Source organism: Trichosurus vulpecula, chromosome 6 (genome assembly GCF_011100635.1).
Source record: "Trichosurus vulpecula isolate mTriVul1 chromosome 6, mTriVul1.pri, whole genome shotgun sequence".
NCBI classification, from domain to species: domain Eukaryota; kingdom Metazoa; phylum Chordata; class Mammalia; order Diprotodontia; family Phalangeridae; genus Trichosurus; species Trichosurus vulpecula.
The window spans coordinates 140,603,104-140,619,566 of record NC_050578.1 but is presented as its reverse complement, the minus strand read 5'-3'; positions in this window follow the sequence as shown (position 1 = coordinate 140,619,566).

Sequence of the window (16,463 nt, the reverse complement as noted above, 5' to 3'; positions counted from 1 at the left end):
GAGTTCTCCACAAAACAGTCTTTTTTGCAAGCATACATTTTGCATTCGAACAACATGGCTAGCCCATCAGAGTTGCGCTCTCTACAATGGAGTCTGAATGCTTGGCAGTTTAGTTCGAGTAAGGACCTCAGCGTCTGGTACCTTATTCTGCCAGGTGATCTTCGGAATCTTCCTAAGACAATTCAAATGGAAGTGATTCTGTTTTCTGGCATGGCACTGGTAGACTGTCCAGCTTTCACAGGCACACAACAATGAGGTCAACACCATAGCTCTGTAGACCCTCAGTTAGGTAATCAGTAATCTCTCCCATACTTTTCTTCGAAGCTTCCCAAATATTGAGCTAGCTCTGGCAATGCGACCATCAACCTCATTATCAATGTGTACATACCTGGAATGTACTCTACCAAGGTAAGCTCTGTAAAATAGGGATAATAGTAGCAGCTACATCATAAGGTTGTGGTAAGGATCTAATGAGATAATGTGTTCAAACCATAAAGTGTTATCTCTATTTCCCTCCCTCTCCCTCCTTTCCTCTCCTTCCTTCCCCTCCCCTTTTCTCTCTCCCCCTCGTTATTATTATTACTTCACTTCAATTGCTGATCAAATCAACTCCTATAGATTCAATTACCATCTTCATGCTGATGATTTCTGAAATCTACCAATCCTGCCACAGTCTCTTTGCTCATCTCTAATATTGCATCTAGGCTTTCAGACATCTTAGATCAGATGTCCATTAGACATCTTAAACTCAACATGTTTAAAACAGAACTCATTATCTTCCTCTGAACAAACAAACAGAACAAACTCCTCCTCCTCTCTTCCATATTCCTGTAGAGGGCAACACCATCCTCCCAATCACTCAGTCAGTGATCTTGGATTCCTCACTATCTCTTACCCATCCTTCCCCTTGCCCCATGTCCTATCTATTGCCAAGACCTGTAGAATTCACCTTTGCAACTTCTCTTGAACACATTCCCTTCTTTCTTCTGACACTACCTCTATCCTGGTGCCAGCCCTCATCACCTTATGCCTAGGCTAGGGACAAATCCTTTTATTAACAGGACTTGTTCTGTGAAGTTTGGATTCAGTCAAAGGGCTGCACTTGAGGACCTAGAGGGCCACATGTGGCCTTAAGGCCACAGGTTCTCCACCCCTGACTAGACTATGTCCCAATGGTGGGTCTTCCTGTCTGCATTGGTAACTAAGGTGGGGCCAATGAAGGGAGGTCTGATTATATCATCGCTCCCAAGTAGACCCCAAACCCCTAGCTACTAGGTGCTAAGCCCATGTGGGCGTGAAGCCCCCAGTGTCCTAAGGGGAGTTGCTAAGACCAGAGCCAATAGTAAGAACTTAAGTTCTGGTCACTCAGATGACGTTTGATAACGGCTAACGAGTGCATAAAAAGGGGAAGACAGAGCTATTTGCTTAGGGCTCTCACTCTTGGCAGTGTGGTGATGTGGAGAAGCTGGGCAGCTGTAGTTAAGAGCCCTCCAGCTTGTAAACCCAGATGTTCAGACTTTGTTAAACTCTGGTAACTATGCATTGAGATTTGAATCAGACAAGGTCTGTCGGTTGATGTTTGTAATTTGTTTGTATTTGCTCTGAAGTTCAGGGTGCTGGCTTTTTCCCCTGAACTAAGTGAATGATATTTTTATGCTGGATTAAAGTAAGATAGTTAACCCCTTAACGCTGGTTTCCTTAGTAAAGCAGATCAAAAGAACCTGGGCTTGCAGCACTCTGTGTTTTGGTTGTTGTTGGTTTTACACCCCCACAGCAGCTACTAGCAGGATTGTTGAAACACTGCCTCAAGCCTCTCCCCATTCCAACCCCTCCTTCATTCAACCACTAAAGTGATTTTCCTAAAACATAGGTCCAATTGTGTAATACAACCTCCCCTCCCCACCCATAAATTCCAGTGGCTCCCTATTGACTCTAGGATGTTCCATTTGACATTCAAAGCCCTTAATAAACAAACCTCTTCCTACATTTCCAGTCTTCTTACACTTTACTCACCACCACATACTTTTTGATCAAATGACACCAGCCTCTTGGCTGTTCTACAAACAAGACATGCTATCTCCAGCTCCAGATAGTCTCTCTGGCTGTCCCCCACACCTGGAATGCTCTACCTTCTCCACTTAGAATGCTGACCTCTCTAGCTTCCATTAAGTCCCACCTGAGATCTCACCTTCTGCAGGAAGCCTTCCCTAATGTATTTAATTCTAGGGCTTTTCCCCTATTAATTATTTCCTGTTTATCCTGTATGTAATTTGCTTTGTATACATTTCTTTGCATGTTATCTCCATTAGATTGCAAGCTCCTTGAAAGGAGTAACTGTCTTTTGCCTCTTTTTGTATCTCCAGTGCTTAGCACAGTTCCTGGTGCACAGCAGGCACTTAATGAATATTTATTTAAAAATGGATGGATAAATGGAATCAAGAGAGATTTGGGATAGTCCCCTGACTCTGACTTAAGGAAGTTTTTTCACTCTTCAGTGCCTCAGTTTCAATCTACCCCATGCCTCCCTCAAACTCCAGCTCTTCACCCTGGTGAGCCTATTGCTTGTTTCAAAATCTCCAGCCTGTTCCAGTTCCCAGACATTCCCCTCTCTGTGTTCAATTTCTTTGTGACAGAGAGACACCCAGAATTAAAAAGAGAAAACTTGTGGAGAGTCCTTGCGCTTCATAGGTATGCATATAATGCCAGAAGATCCATATGAGGGACTCTTTACCTTTTGTATGTGGACCAGATGATGAAGGCTATGGACTCCATCTCAGAAGAATGCTTTGATCATGGCTTTCAGGTAGACCAATAATTCTTAAATTATTTCTCCTGAATCTGCTTTCCAGGTCAGTCATTTTTCCAATGAGATATTTTATGTTTTCTTCTATTTTTTCATTCTTCTGATTTTTTGACTGATTCTTGATGCCTCACAGAGTCCTTAGCTTCCACTTGCCAAATTCTAATTTTCAACGAATTGTTTTCTTCAGTTAGTTTTTGTGCCTTCGTTTCCATTTGGCCAATTCTATGTTTTAAGGAGTTGTTTTCTTCAGTGAATTTTTTTTCCCATTTTATCAATTGTATTTTAGAGGAATTATTCAATTTTTCTTCTACATCTCTAATTTAACTTTTAAAATCCCTCTTGAGGTCTTCCAAGAAGGCTTTTTGGGCTCAAGACCAGTTCATATTTCCATTTGAGGTTTCAGATGTGGGTATAGGGACAATGCTGTCTTCTTCTGAATTTGTACTTTGATCTTCCCTGTCCCAATAGTAAGAATCTATAGTCTGTGTTTTCATATGTGACTTCTTGCTCATGGTATTTGCCTTTTTCCTGGCTTTTAAAGGTGATCTCTGCTTCTGGGGCATAGGGGGCTCTGTCCCACACTTCTTGTGCTGGTGGACAGGGTCCTGGTTACTGGCTTTGTGTGCTGGAGCCTTAGGTTCTGGCAGTTGGAGGCTGTAGAGGCTGTAGCTTACCTGGTGCTGAGCTGGAGCTGGTGGTGGTGGGTATTGTGTGCTGAGGCCAGGTGGGGTTCTTCTGTGTTTGCCTGGAGTTACACTGAAGTTTGTGGGGTGAGGTGTGGGGGTGGGGTGGTCTGACTGGAAGAATGCCTTTAAATATATAAAATAAAACACATAGTATTATAAAGAAAACAAATTATAGTGAAATACATTTATCAAAAATATTTTTAAAAAAGCACACATTCCTGGACCCCAGGTTAAGAAACTTTCACTTAGTGGAGGGCCTCCATCATATTAGGTGGGCCCCTTTATAGTAGGTCATGGAGAAGAGCTGTATAGGATTAGAGGAGAGAGATGGATTATGACCTGTGTCATTGGAAGTAGCCACATTGTAAAGATTATGGATCCATTCAAGAGTCCAAGCTTCGAATTTTGTTGGTAAATGGGAAAGGAGTTAGAGCTTGTGTACATATGTATGATAATCTGGATACTGTAATTGCCTTAATTTGAATTCAACCAACATTTAACACTTACAGAAAATAAGTCAGTCTTTGAGAAGTCACCAAAAGATTGACAAGTTTTATATCTGAAATGTCCTTTTTCTTACTTTTCATGAAACCCATACCTCTAGAACGAAGAGAAATAGCTTTTGAAATTCTTGTTCACAGATAATTTTGTGACTAAAAAGCCAAAGTAGACTAAAATCAGTATGACACCAAGAGTCCAATAGCATATTTCTATTTTGTGTGATGGAGTTACATGCCAGAGTGGAAGAATGCATGTCCCTGGAGCATCATTGAGAGATGCTGTTTGTTACACCTTCCAGAGATATGATAGATGTGGAGTCATGAAATGAGAACTGCACCCCATGGTAACCAAGATACAACAAAATAAACTAGCTCTCCTCCTTTTTTGTCTTTAGAGCTATCATTTATATTTATCATTGTCTAGGTTTCCTTTCTCTGTTGACTTGACTGCAAGACTTCAAGTCTTGGCCCATTACATTTATAGGCAGAGGGATCACTTTTTAAAAGACAGTATCTCAATTTGCCAGATGGAGTTTTGGAAGTTCTCCCAGTAAGCCTCTCACTGTCATAATCCACTTCACAATTTTATCATGAATGAGGACATTAGGGAATGATATCATTTTCAATACCTGACATATTGTACACTTTTGAATAAGTAACTCTTAGTTTCTCTTTGCTTCTTAGGAGGTACATTCCTGAGAAGCAACATGGAAATTAAAAGCTTGTGATGGGAAGGATTGAGTACATGAAGTAATTTATTCATAGGTGGTCCCAAATGGATGTAATTTACCCAGAGGGGCACCTGAAGTTGGGAGGGAGATACAGAAAGGAAGGTCAGAGGCACCTATGGATGACCTTGCTCTTCCTCCCTCTTTCCAGAAACTAGATAAGCAGCAGCTCCTCCCTTTGGAAAAGTGGAAGGAGAGTCCCCCTTTACCCCTATCTTTACCCCTCATTTCTCTGTTCTGTGGAGCTTAAATTGGTAGCAGGAAAAAGAATATTGTTTAGCTCTCTTGCTCCACCAAGGTATCAGACTTGGAGTTGAACTAGTTCATGGCGTGGATAGCAATCTTCCATAATGCCAATTGAGTGTCCTAGTGGGATGTGGTACCATGTGAACTGTGACTATTCAGTGCCAAACAGTTCCATGGAAGGCCAGAATTGAGAAAGAATTATATGAGCAGAAAAAATCAATTACCAGACTACCTGTTATAATATAGGTTGGCAGGGGGCAGGGGACAGGGGACAGGGGACAGCATCAAGAGGCATGTTTACATGCAAGAGGAAAGTGGAGTACAGTAGTGTTCTAATTTTGGCTTTGTACTATTTGATTTCTTTTTAAACCAATAAACCATTGGATAAGGGTATAGATGTTAATTTAATCCAATTTGCAAATGATACAGAGTTAGAAAGAGTAGCTACACAACATGGTTAAGGTGCTAATCTCCACACATTAACCCTTAGGTATTTCTATTTTTTTATTATTATACTTTGTTCTTCAGGGTTCCCAGAGACTAAGTAAATAAAATGTAACGAAGCAATGATTAATCACTTGCCTATTATAAGTAAAACAAATATTCAAGATGATATCAGGCTTCACTTTGTGTTTTTAAGTCTCCTTACTATAGGTGATCTCTACTTCAGAGGAGGGACTAGATATTTCTTTACTTAAAAAAATAATTTTGTATTACAGCTGGTGAATTTGTTTTCCCACAGATCAGGGTCTTCTCATTATGAGTCCCAGATCATTTGTTCAGTCTTTGAGGGAAATGTAATTTATACTTTTCTTCTATGCCTTACTGAAGTGATGACAGAGATCAAGTGTGAGTGTTTCCAGACCAATCCATCTTTGTTGATCTTACTTGTCATTCACATGCCTCTTAGAGATTGGTTTCTTTGAGTTCATTATTTTGTTTGTTGTGTCTAATTAGGTAAGCTCAATGATTTTGGCTTCTGTTTATACTCCACATTTATTACACTTTGTTCTTCAGCATTCCAGGGACCAAAGAGTAGAGACATATATGCAAACCTTTCTTTTGATAAATTACAGAATTTTGCAAATACAGGGACTTCAGAGACCATCTATTCCAACCCTTACCCCACCCCCCAAGAATCTCTAACGTGACCAGCAAGTATTTATCCAGTCTTTCTTGAAGACCTTCACTGAGGAGAAAACCATTTCCTTCTGAGGCAGCCTGCATTTGGCAAGCTTTCATTTTCCCTTCCAGTTTTTCCTTAAATCAAGTCTAACTTTACTTCACTTCAATTTCCTTTCCTTGCTCCCAGTTCTTTCCTCTGGGGCAAAAAAGAACAAGTTTAATCCTTCTTCCTCATAGCAATCTTTCTAACATTTGAAGATGACTATCATGTGCCCCATAAATCATCTCTTTTGTGGGCTAAATATTGGCAGCTCCTTCAACTGATGTTCATATGGCATACATAAGCACATTGAGGAAAGCACACTCTTCCTGAAGCAGAGAAGTGGGTTCCATCTCTTATTTTGGAATGAAGTAGCCATTGGGCAATTTGATTATCCTGATGCCCACATGAAGCTAGAGAGAGAGGAGGGCAATTAGAGAGAGTAGAAAGCACTTGAACCACAAGACTCAACAAGGGGTGATGACACAAGCAAGAGATACTTTGCCTTGACACAGGAAGAGAACAGATAGGTAAGGGCTCACCATAGCCCTTACATGAAACTTGATGCAGTGATTCATTGTTAGTTACAAAGAAGTTCACATTGACCTCAAATAAGCCTACCATATTTTGGGCTGTAGAAAGTCTTTACAAAAGAAAGATTAAGCGCAATGGATATTTTTGTTTGTTTTTAAGTTTGGAGATTCATCTCATAAGGGCTAGGCTAGATAGGTCATTTAAGAAAAAACAATCCCTAATATAATACTAAACAAATAAATATTCATTTAGCTTTTGCTTTAAGACCTTCTGTGAGGAGAAAACTAGTGAGAAAAGGGATGAGTATCACCTGCTAGAGGAGAGACAACTACAGAAGGCAGCCAAACAGAACTGAGTAACAGGAAGCTGGGCCTTGGAAGGGTGGAGAGAAGACCACCACTGACTGAGAACAGGATAATAGTAGAAGGCACTTCCCCATGGCATTTCATTGAAGTGAATGATAAATCTTAATCTTAGCTTCCAAAAAATCAATTTCACAAATATAAGATTGGGAAGGTATGGCCAGATAGACATTTATCTGAAAAAGATAAGTGGTTTGGAGGGCAGTAAATTCAGTATGAATCAACAGTGTAATATGGTAGCCAAAAAAACAAACCTCAAACAAAACACAAACAAACCAAAAAAATGAATGTGACCTTTGGCTTTATTAAGGGAGATGTAGTATATAGTATTAGAGATGTAATTAGTCTTGCTACAGTCTGCCCTAATATTTATTTAGGTCAGGGTGTTACATTTTTGCAAGGGCATTCATAAATTGCAGTGTCCAGAGGAGGACTATGACATGGGAGATTCATTAAGCTTGTTCTAGATGGTCCCTGGGGCAGCTAGATGGTACAGTGTATAGTTTACTGGGTCTGGAGTCAGGAGGACCTAAGTTCAAATCCAGTCTCAGACACTTAGTAACTGTGTGACCCTGGGCAAGTCACTTAACCCTCTCAGTTTCCTCATCTGTAAAATGAGGTGCAGAGGGAATGGCAAACCACTCCAGTATCTTTGCCAGGAAACCCCAAATGAGTTCATAAAAATTCAGACATGATTGAACAACAACAAAATACCTAAAATATGAACATTAAAATTTGAGGGCAGCTAGATGGCACAGTGGATTGAGTGCTGGACCTGGAGTCAAGAAGACTCATTTCTGCAAGCACAAATCTGACCTCAGACACTTATTAGCTGTGTAACCCTGGGCAAGTCACTTAACCTTGTTTGCCTAAGTTTCTTCATCTGTAAAATGTGCTGGAGATGAAAATGGCAAACTACTCCAGTCTCTTTGCCAAGAAAACGCCAAATGGAGTCATGAACAGTCAAATACAACTGAAATGACTGAACAGGAACAATAAAGCACAGTCCCATATGGCAGAAACAGGAGCATGGATAGGAATCAGTGAGATCCAAATTTCTGCTTGACATAAGGGAAAACTTCAGGACAATTAGATCAAAACAAAAATGAAATGCCCTACCTCATGAGGGAGTGAGTTTACCTTCTCAATGGTAGTCTTGAAAGTACAGTCTGAGTAATCAGATATTGGATGCATTGTAGAGAGGCTTCTTGTTAGTCAACTAGCTAACCTCTGAAGTCCCCTCTAATACTGAGATTCTGTGATTCTCTGAAGCCTATGTAATGAGAGTCATCTAGCAGAAAAGATGCTCCCCGGATGAAGCTGCCAGTGAAGGTGATTTAACACCTTTGGAGGAGTAAGGTAATGGGATTGTGTTCGTCATTTACTGCTCTCCTCAGACTTGGTGCCAACCCTCGATGAATTCTGGTTGGGAACTGATTTGGGTATATATTCATGTGTGTTGGCAGGAGGAGAAGAAGATTGTCAAGGAAACATATAGAGTATCTTCAATCTTGTGCAAACATGTTTGACTCTTCATGACCCCATTTGGGGTTTTCTTGGCAGAGATACTGGAATGGTTTGCCATTTCCTTCTTCAGATCATTTTATATAGGACAAAACTGAGGCAAACAGGGTTAAATGACTTCCACAGGTCACGCAGCTACTAAGTGTCTGAGGCTAGATTTGAACTCAGGAATATACATCTTCCTGACTCCAGGCCCAGTACTCTATCCACTGTACTGCCACCTAGCTGCCTCCTTCAGAAGGATCTGTCCAATCTTTCCAAGTCTTTGTCCCACCTCACCCATGGGAGCCTAAGAATGAGACTTGCATAGCAACTGCTCTAAAGAAAAGTAGTATGAATAATGACAATACTGTTACCAATCATCAGAACAAACAATAGACTTGGTAATGGGAAAAACCCAAACAAACAACTGGCCCATTTAATGATAACAGTTAATGTTTATGTTGCTCTAAAGTTTGCAAGGCACTTTACATGTATGAGGTATTACAAAAATCTTAGCACTATTTTACACTATTACAGTTAAAAATGGCACTAAGAATTTTGGGACACCTCTCACTTGGATCTCCCTACAAGCCTGTGAATAAGGTTCTCAGGAATTATTATTCCTCTTTTAGGAGTGAAGAAACCAAGCCTCAGAGAGGTTAAATTACATGTTCATGGGCATATCGGAGGAAGGATTTGGATCCAGGCTTCACCTGGGGCTTGGTCCAGCATTTGTTCCACTAGACACACTATTACTTTCTCTCAAGAGGAAGCAGCCCCTTAATAACCACAGGGCTTGATGAAGTAGTTCAAGTCATGATCTCCCTTAGAAATACACATCCTAAGACTGTATTTCCAGAGGGTCCTTCCCATTTTCTGGTACTTTGTGCATAATCCTGGCCAATGTGAAAGCTCTCTCCTTTCACCTTTAGTAAAGAGCAGTGCTGAGAAATTTATTGCAAGCTGGTGCTCTTAAGGATTTGATAATATCTCTTGGGTCTGTATTTCCTTTATGTTAGTGGGGATAGGAAAATACTGTGTCTTTAATGGATGACAATTAAATGTATGCTGCGAATTGTTGGTCTGAAACACTGAAAAAAATTCATTAGACAATGTTTACATACCTCACCTGAAGAACCTTTGAAAGTGTAAATAAAAATAAAAATTATATTAAGTTGCTTTAAAACAATATGCATAGCTATAAATTTGGAGTTGGAGTTATTTTGACTTTGAATATGTACCAAGTCTCTTAAATATTGAAATTTTGTGGAATTTTTGTGCTTCTGTGTTTTACTTTCCTGTTAGGCCACATAAGAAATTGTGTTCTTGCTATTGGTAAAAGGGCCTTTGCTGAAATCCAAACTTTGAAGGATTTCCTTTTTTTTCCCCATGTTTGATTTTGGGGGAAGGGTGGTATGAGTGATTGGATTGGTGGGAAGAGCTTATCCATCATTGACATCTATCCTATGAGCTTTCTAAAGGTGCTTATTTTATTGAAGTTTATTAAACATCTCTTTGATATTAAAAAAAAAAGAAATACACATCCTAAACCATCTCATTGGGGAATTCATATTGTGGTTCTAGGTCTGTGTGTAAGTATACTTCAGCATCCCAGAATGATTAAGTGCTGTTGTTTTTATAAATAAAAATCAATAGGAACCCCGCCCCCCTACATTTTTCTCTAAACAAGATACAAATCATTTCCTCAGTGATTTGAAAGAATAATAACCACGTTTTTAAAAGCTGGTGACTAAACTAAACAACTTTGAGTTTTCAACTCCATATAGCAAATGCAAAAAAAAATACTTTCTTCATTTCTTACATCATAATTGTTTTCTATTGCATTCATAAGTCACAAGACAGGAATTCCCTTAGTTTCTATTTTTTGACACTATGGAGTTGCTATAAATATTTTTGTGCATGTTAAACATTTTCATTTTTTTAATCACTTTAGGGTTTAGAACTAGTACTGGTATTATTGGGTAAAGGGGCATGCACAGTTTATTGACTTTTGGTGTAAAGTTCCAAATTTCTATTCAGAATGGCATGACCAGTTCACATCTCTATCAACTGGAAATCAGTAGACCTACAACCCCTCCAACATCAGTCATTTTTATTTTGTTATCTTTGCCGCTATGGTTAGTGAAAGGTGGAAACACAGAGTTGTTTTAATTTAAATTTCTCTAATTATAAGCGATTTGGAACATTTAAAAAAGATATGGCTATAAATAGCTTTATTACCTCAAGAACTTTTGACCACTTATCCTTACATAATTGAATCAGTTTCTTGTCTTTTGTGTGGGAGAAATTTGGAGAGTCTGGAATTTTCCAACCTACTACACCATCTTCCCAGAATCCTCTCCTTTTTCTTTATTTCTCTTGAGATTCTTAACCTTTTGTTTCTCAAGATGAATGACTGAATAAAGCATTACTTATGAACTTGTATACTTTTGATTGATTTAATTATTATTTTTGTAGTTCTCTAAAGCAAACTCAAGTAAAAAGAGATTCCTGTGGGCTGCAGAGTGACTTGGAAAACCACACATTAACATTATTTATGTTTGCATTTTATTTTTATTTATATTATTGTAGCAACAATCTGCTAGCACCTGCTGTGGGGGTGTAAGACCTGCCAATACCCAGCACACAGAAGGCTGCCAACAAAGGTTGTTTGATCTACTTTACTAAGGAAAGTAACTTTACGGGGTTAACAATCTCAGTTTAATCAAGCATACAAATATCATTCACAGTTCAGGGGGAAAAGATCAGCCCCCTGAACTTCAAGGAAAATACAAACAGAAATTACAAACATCAACAGATAGACCTTGTCAGATTCAAATCACAATTCATAGTTACCAGAGGAGAACCAACATCTGGATTGCAAAGCTGGGGGGCAGTTGCAGCTTGCCCAAAGTCTCAACACTCCTTCCATGAGGGTGCCCTAAAAGTCAAATACCAATCTCTCCACAATTATATCCTGTTTGGAGCCCTGAGGGCTCTGACCTCACCTAGGCTGGGTGTGGGAAAGTTCTCCATTCCCAGTATCACATCATATATGAAACAATCACTCCCAATTGTCTCAGTACAGAGAAATACTCCAAGACAAAAAGATCCCACTTTATCTGCCTCATTCGAACAAAGGCCAGGATCATTAAAGTCACTTAAGAGAAGAACAGTAAAAAGTCCCACCTTAATTACTATTACAATTATCAAACATTTTATGATTACATTTTAATGTGGTTCTGGCCAATGGGGGGATTTTGAAGACCTCATGCAGCTGTGGGTACCAAGTTTGACACATCTACTATAATCTTTTAGTTATTTGATTATTATGAAAATGAATAAGTAAATTAAGTGACATTATTATATTTATTATATTGGTTGGCATACTATGAGCAACCAATTGTTTTCAATTACTTAGTTTTGTCTTTATTTCTATACAAAGAGTTTTGTAGTTGTTTTCATCTAAGTTGCTCTGTGCATCTTGGTAGGCAGACGCCTATTATATATGTTCTGTACTTGTTTTTAATGGAATTTCTCTTGCTGGCCTTTCCTGCACGATTTTGTTGGTAATACACAGAAATGCTAATGACTATTTTTGTGAATTTATTTTGTGTTCTGCCTTTTTCTGAAGTTATTATTTCTGTTGATTTTCAGTGAATTTTAGGATTTTCTAAGTACACTATCGTATCATCCATAAAAACAAAAAGTTTGCAACTTCTTTGCCTCTCCTTATTCTAGCAATTTCATTTTCTTATTTCATTTTTACAACTAACATTACTAGCACTATGGAAGTGGTGATGATAGACATCATTTGTCTTCCTCTATTTTTTTTTACTTACCAAAAAGTATGCTGATTTATTATATATGATAGAAGCTCTTTACACTATTTACTGAGTTAAGGAAAGATCCATTTATTTCTATGTTTTTAATGTACTTAAAAAAATAAAAACCAGAAATGGGTGCTATATGTTGTCAGAAGCTTTGGCTCTGTCTTTTGCTGCATCAGCTTTGGTTCTCCCACCTCAGCAGTATTGCTAGTTGTTTGTGCCTCTCTGACTGGAGAATTGGAGGGTGGAGCAAAAACATCCCTCCACAGTCTCCTTTGATAGTGGGCTCAGAATCGCAGCCATCTCTTCACGTGCTGCAGCAGTTTTACTTGGTTTTGACTCTATCGTCATATTCATACTTCTGCCTTGTAGCTTCTGGCACCATCCCTCCTCACCTCTTTTTCAGCTTCCTTTTGTGTTTATCCCCCTTAGACTGTAAGTTCCTTGAAATCAGGGACTTTTTTTTCTTTTTCTATTCTCAGCACTTAGCCCAGTGCCTGTCACATAGGAGGCACTCAGTAAATGTTTATTAAATTATATTGGATTGCATTAGATTGGAAATAATTATATGATTTTTGTTCTTGTTATTAATGTAGCCAATCATGCATATAATTTTCCTAATGCTGAACAAGCCCTGCACTCCTTGTATAAATTCAGACTGGTTATGGTGTATAATCTTTGTAATACATGAATACTATAGATTCATTGCTAACTTTTAATTTAAAACTTTTGCATCAAAGTCCATTAGGAATATTGTTCCATAGTTTTCTTTCTCTGTTTTTATTATCTCTGGTTAAAAATTGAGATCCTTTGTGACATAAAAAAAGAGAATTTGATAGGATCCTCCCCTATTGCTATTTTTCCAAACATTGGAATTAATTATTCTTTAAATATTTGAAAGCATTTACTTGTAAATCCATCGGTTCCTGGGGTTTTTATTTTCTTTGGGAGATAATTAATAGTTTTTTTAATTTCTTTTTTTCTGAGATTGAGTTGCTTAAATTCTGTTTATTGTCTATCTCTTTTCTAGTTCACTTGTTCTTGATATGATACCTTACATTTTGTATTTTTTTTACCTTTTGATTTTGTTTTAATATTTCTTGTCTCATGGATTTAACTTTTCTTTGGCCCACTCTTATTTTTAGGTAGTCTTTTACTTGGGTAAGGTTTTGTAACTATTTTGCTAAGTTGTTAATACTCTTTCCAAATTAGAGCAGTGACACCCATGCCCTGGGAATTGACTCCCAAGATTCAGTTCCCCTCCCCCCCCCCACCAGGATTGAAATTAGAACTCACTGAGGACTTTTTCAGCATTGAGTCTCAGGTTTCTTCCTCCTTGGCGTGATCAGAGTGACCATGTTGAGGCTCCTTTTTTCACCCTGGGGACTGAGTCTTAGGTTGCCCTTCCTCTAAGGATCAATGTTGGAGTAACAGAGGGTGGTTCCTGCACCCAGGGACTGAGTCATGTAGTGGCCAGGAGAGCTGAGCTGCACAGCTTCTTCCTATTGCTCCATCTTGAGTTGTTTCTTCTGTTAGGTTTTTATGTGAAGACTTTTCGGTTTGGTGGAAAGTTTCAAAAGTCGAGCTCACCTGGCATTAGACAATAAAGATTCTGACTCAATATACTACATTTCTGAATAGCTGCCAAGAAATTGAGAGTCAATTCAGTGCCCAATTGTAGCAATTAGCCATCTCTAGTGCCTCAAAACATATCTCTAAGTTTTCCTTTCCCTTAAGAGCTGTTTCCCGCTCCTCCCCGCTCCAATTGCACTCTTTAAAAAAATGCATTATATTTCACCTTCTAGGTTTCCTCAAATACTTTTGGAAGCAGGCATGGTAAAATTTCAGGAGAATAAAAATAGTAAAAGACAGCTTTGTCCCATTAACAGGAGCTCAGGCAGTAGCCATCAAGCATGGGAGGTATTTTTTTAACCTCTGATGAAATTGCATCATAACAATAGTTAATGTTTATACAATGATTTAAGGTTTGCCAAGCATTTTGCATGTGTTATCTCATTTGCTCCTCAAACTACTTGTGGTATAGGTAAAATTATCCCCATTTTACAGATGAGGAAAATGAGGTGGAAAGAGTTTGACTTCCTTGTCCAGGGTCTCATAGCTGGTAAGAGTAAGAAATAGTATTTGGACTCCAGTCTTTCTGACTCCAAGTCCAAAACTACCTTGCTTAAAACACAATCCTTGGGATCAAAACAAATTTGGGGCTTTTTGAGTTCCTGATGGTACAACCTGGCTACTGGAAATCTAAGAACTTTTGTAAGGATCCTTGCATCGTAGGCTTGTTCCAGGACCTGCCATCTTGATGTTTAGAACCTGAAGGGATCTGGAGATTATACAGTCCAACACCTTCATTTTGCATATGAGGAAAAAAAAACACCCAGGACAGGAAGATTCACTTGATCAAGAGCACCAGGGGGTAAGAAGTAGTGGCAAGATGTGAAGCTGGGTTCTCTGACCTGGGTGTTCTAGTGCTGTTGCTACCATGGCACAGTTCAACTTTGCCCAGAAAGCTTTTCCATCACAGACTGACTCTATTTCCCTATTCATAATTATGTCAGAGCACCACCTCAAACATAAATCTTTTCTTCCCCTACCTCTGTTCCAGTTTTCCCAGGAGCTGCTTACATGCCACATGCCGCAGTAAGCCTTCCATGTTATCATTTCAACAATGATGTTTTCTGCCTTGAACTTTGTATCAAAAATACTTTTAGAAACTCTTCTGCAGTCCTATAACTTTATACAGTTATTTGTGTTGGTATCTTATGCCCCCTGCCCTAGCCTGTAAACTTCATGAAGGTAGGAATAATATCGTATCTATGGAGGGAGGTAGTGACACAGTAGATAGAGCTCTTGATCTGGAGTCAGGAAGCCCTGAGTTCAAATATTGCCTTTGAAGCTTAGTAGCTCTGTGGTCCTGGAGAAAAACTTAAAAACTCAGTTTCCTTATCTGCAACATAGGAATGAAAATAATAGCACCTACCACCCAGGGTGGTTGTAAAGATAAAATGAGATAATGTTTACAAAGATGATGAGGTTGACCTGCCCATTGCCAGAGTTAGCTCAGTGTTTGCAGGATCTAAAAGAAAGTATGGGAGAGAAGAAGTATTAGACTATATATTAGACTGTGCACTGGAGGTTTACAGAGACATTATACTGACTTGTATGCCAATGAAATCTGGACAGTCTACAAGTGATATGATCCCCTTCCATTTGAATTTTTTTAGGAAGATTCTGAAGATCACCTGGAAAGATAAGGTACCAGACACTGAGGTCCTTTCTAGAACTGAACTTCCAAGCATTCAAACTGTACTTCAGAAGTACAACTCTAATGGGCCGGCCACTAAAAGATGGTTTTATGGTGAACCCTTACGAGGCAAAGTGGTCACATAGAGGTCAGAAGAAGCGATACAAAGATATTCTCAAGGTCTCTCCGAAGAACTTTAGTATCCAGTTGTGAGACATGGGAGACACTGGCACAGGATCGTCCAACGCCCACATCAAAGAAGGTGCTGTGCTCATAGAGCTATAGCACAAAGAACACATGAGATGCATAAATCTAGAGACATCTCCATCCAAGATGTTTAAACAAACTATTGGTGCCTGACCTGTGGTGGAGCCTTCTGAGCTCATATTGGTCTGATCAGCCACAGTTGAATACACTGTACAAGGGGTGAGGAACCTGTGGCCTTGAGGCCACATGCAGCCTTCTAGGTCCTTGGGGACTTAGATCCTTTTATGAAGGACCCTTTTATTATGGGGATTGGATATGAAGATTAAATTCAGTCGAAGAGCCATACTTGAGGATCTAGAGGGCCACGTGTGGCCTTGAGGCTGCAGGTTCCCCACTCCTGCATCATACCTTGACCCCAACATCATGACGTCATTGGCCCTCTTCAAGTATGAAGGACAAACGATCATGTTATTGGGCTCTTCCCCTCCCACTGGACACAGGAGCTTCTTTAGAAATGTTTGTTGATTTGTTAAATTCAGAGTGTATTCTTGCTCTACTTTCTCCCAGCTGTCATTTTATGAATCCTGGTCTAGTTATCTTTGTTCTATCTCCACCCTCCCACCAGCCTGGCCCA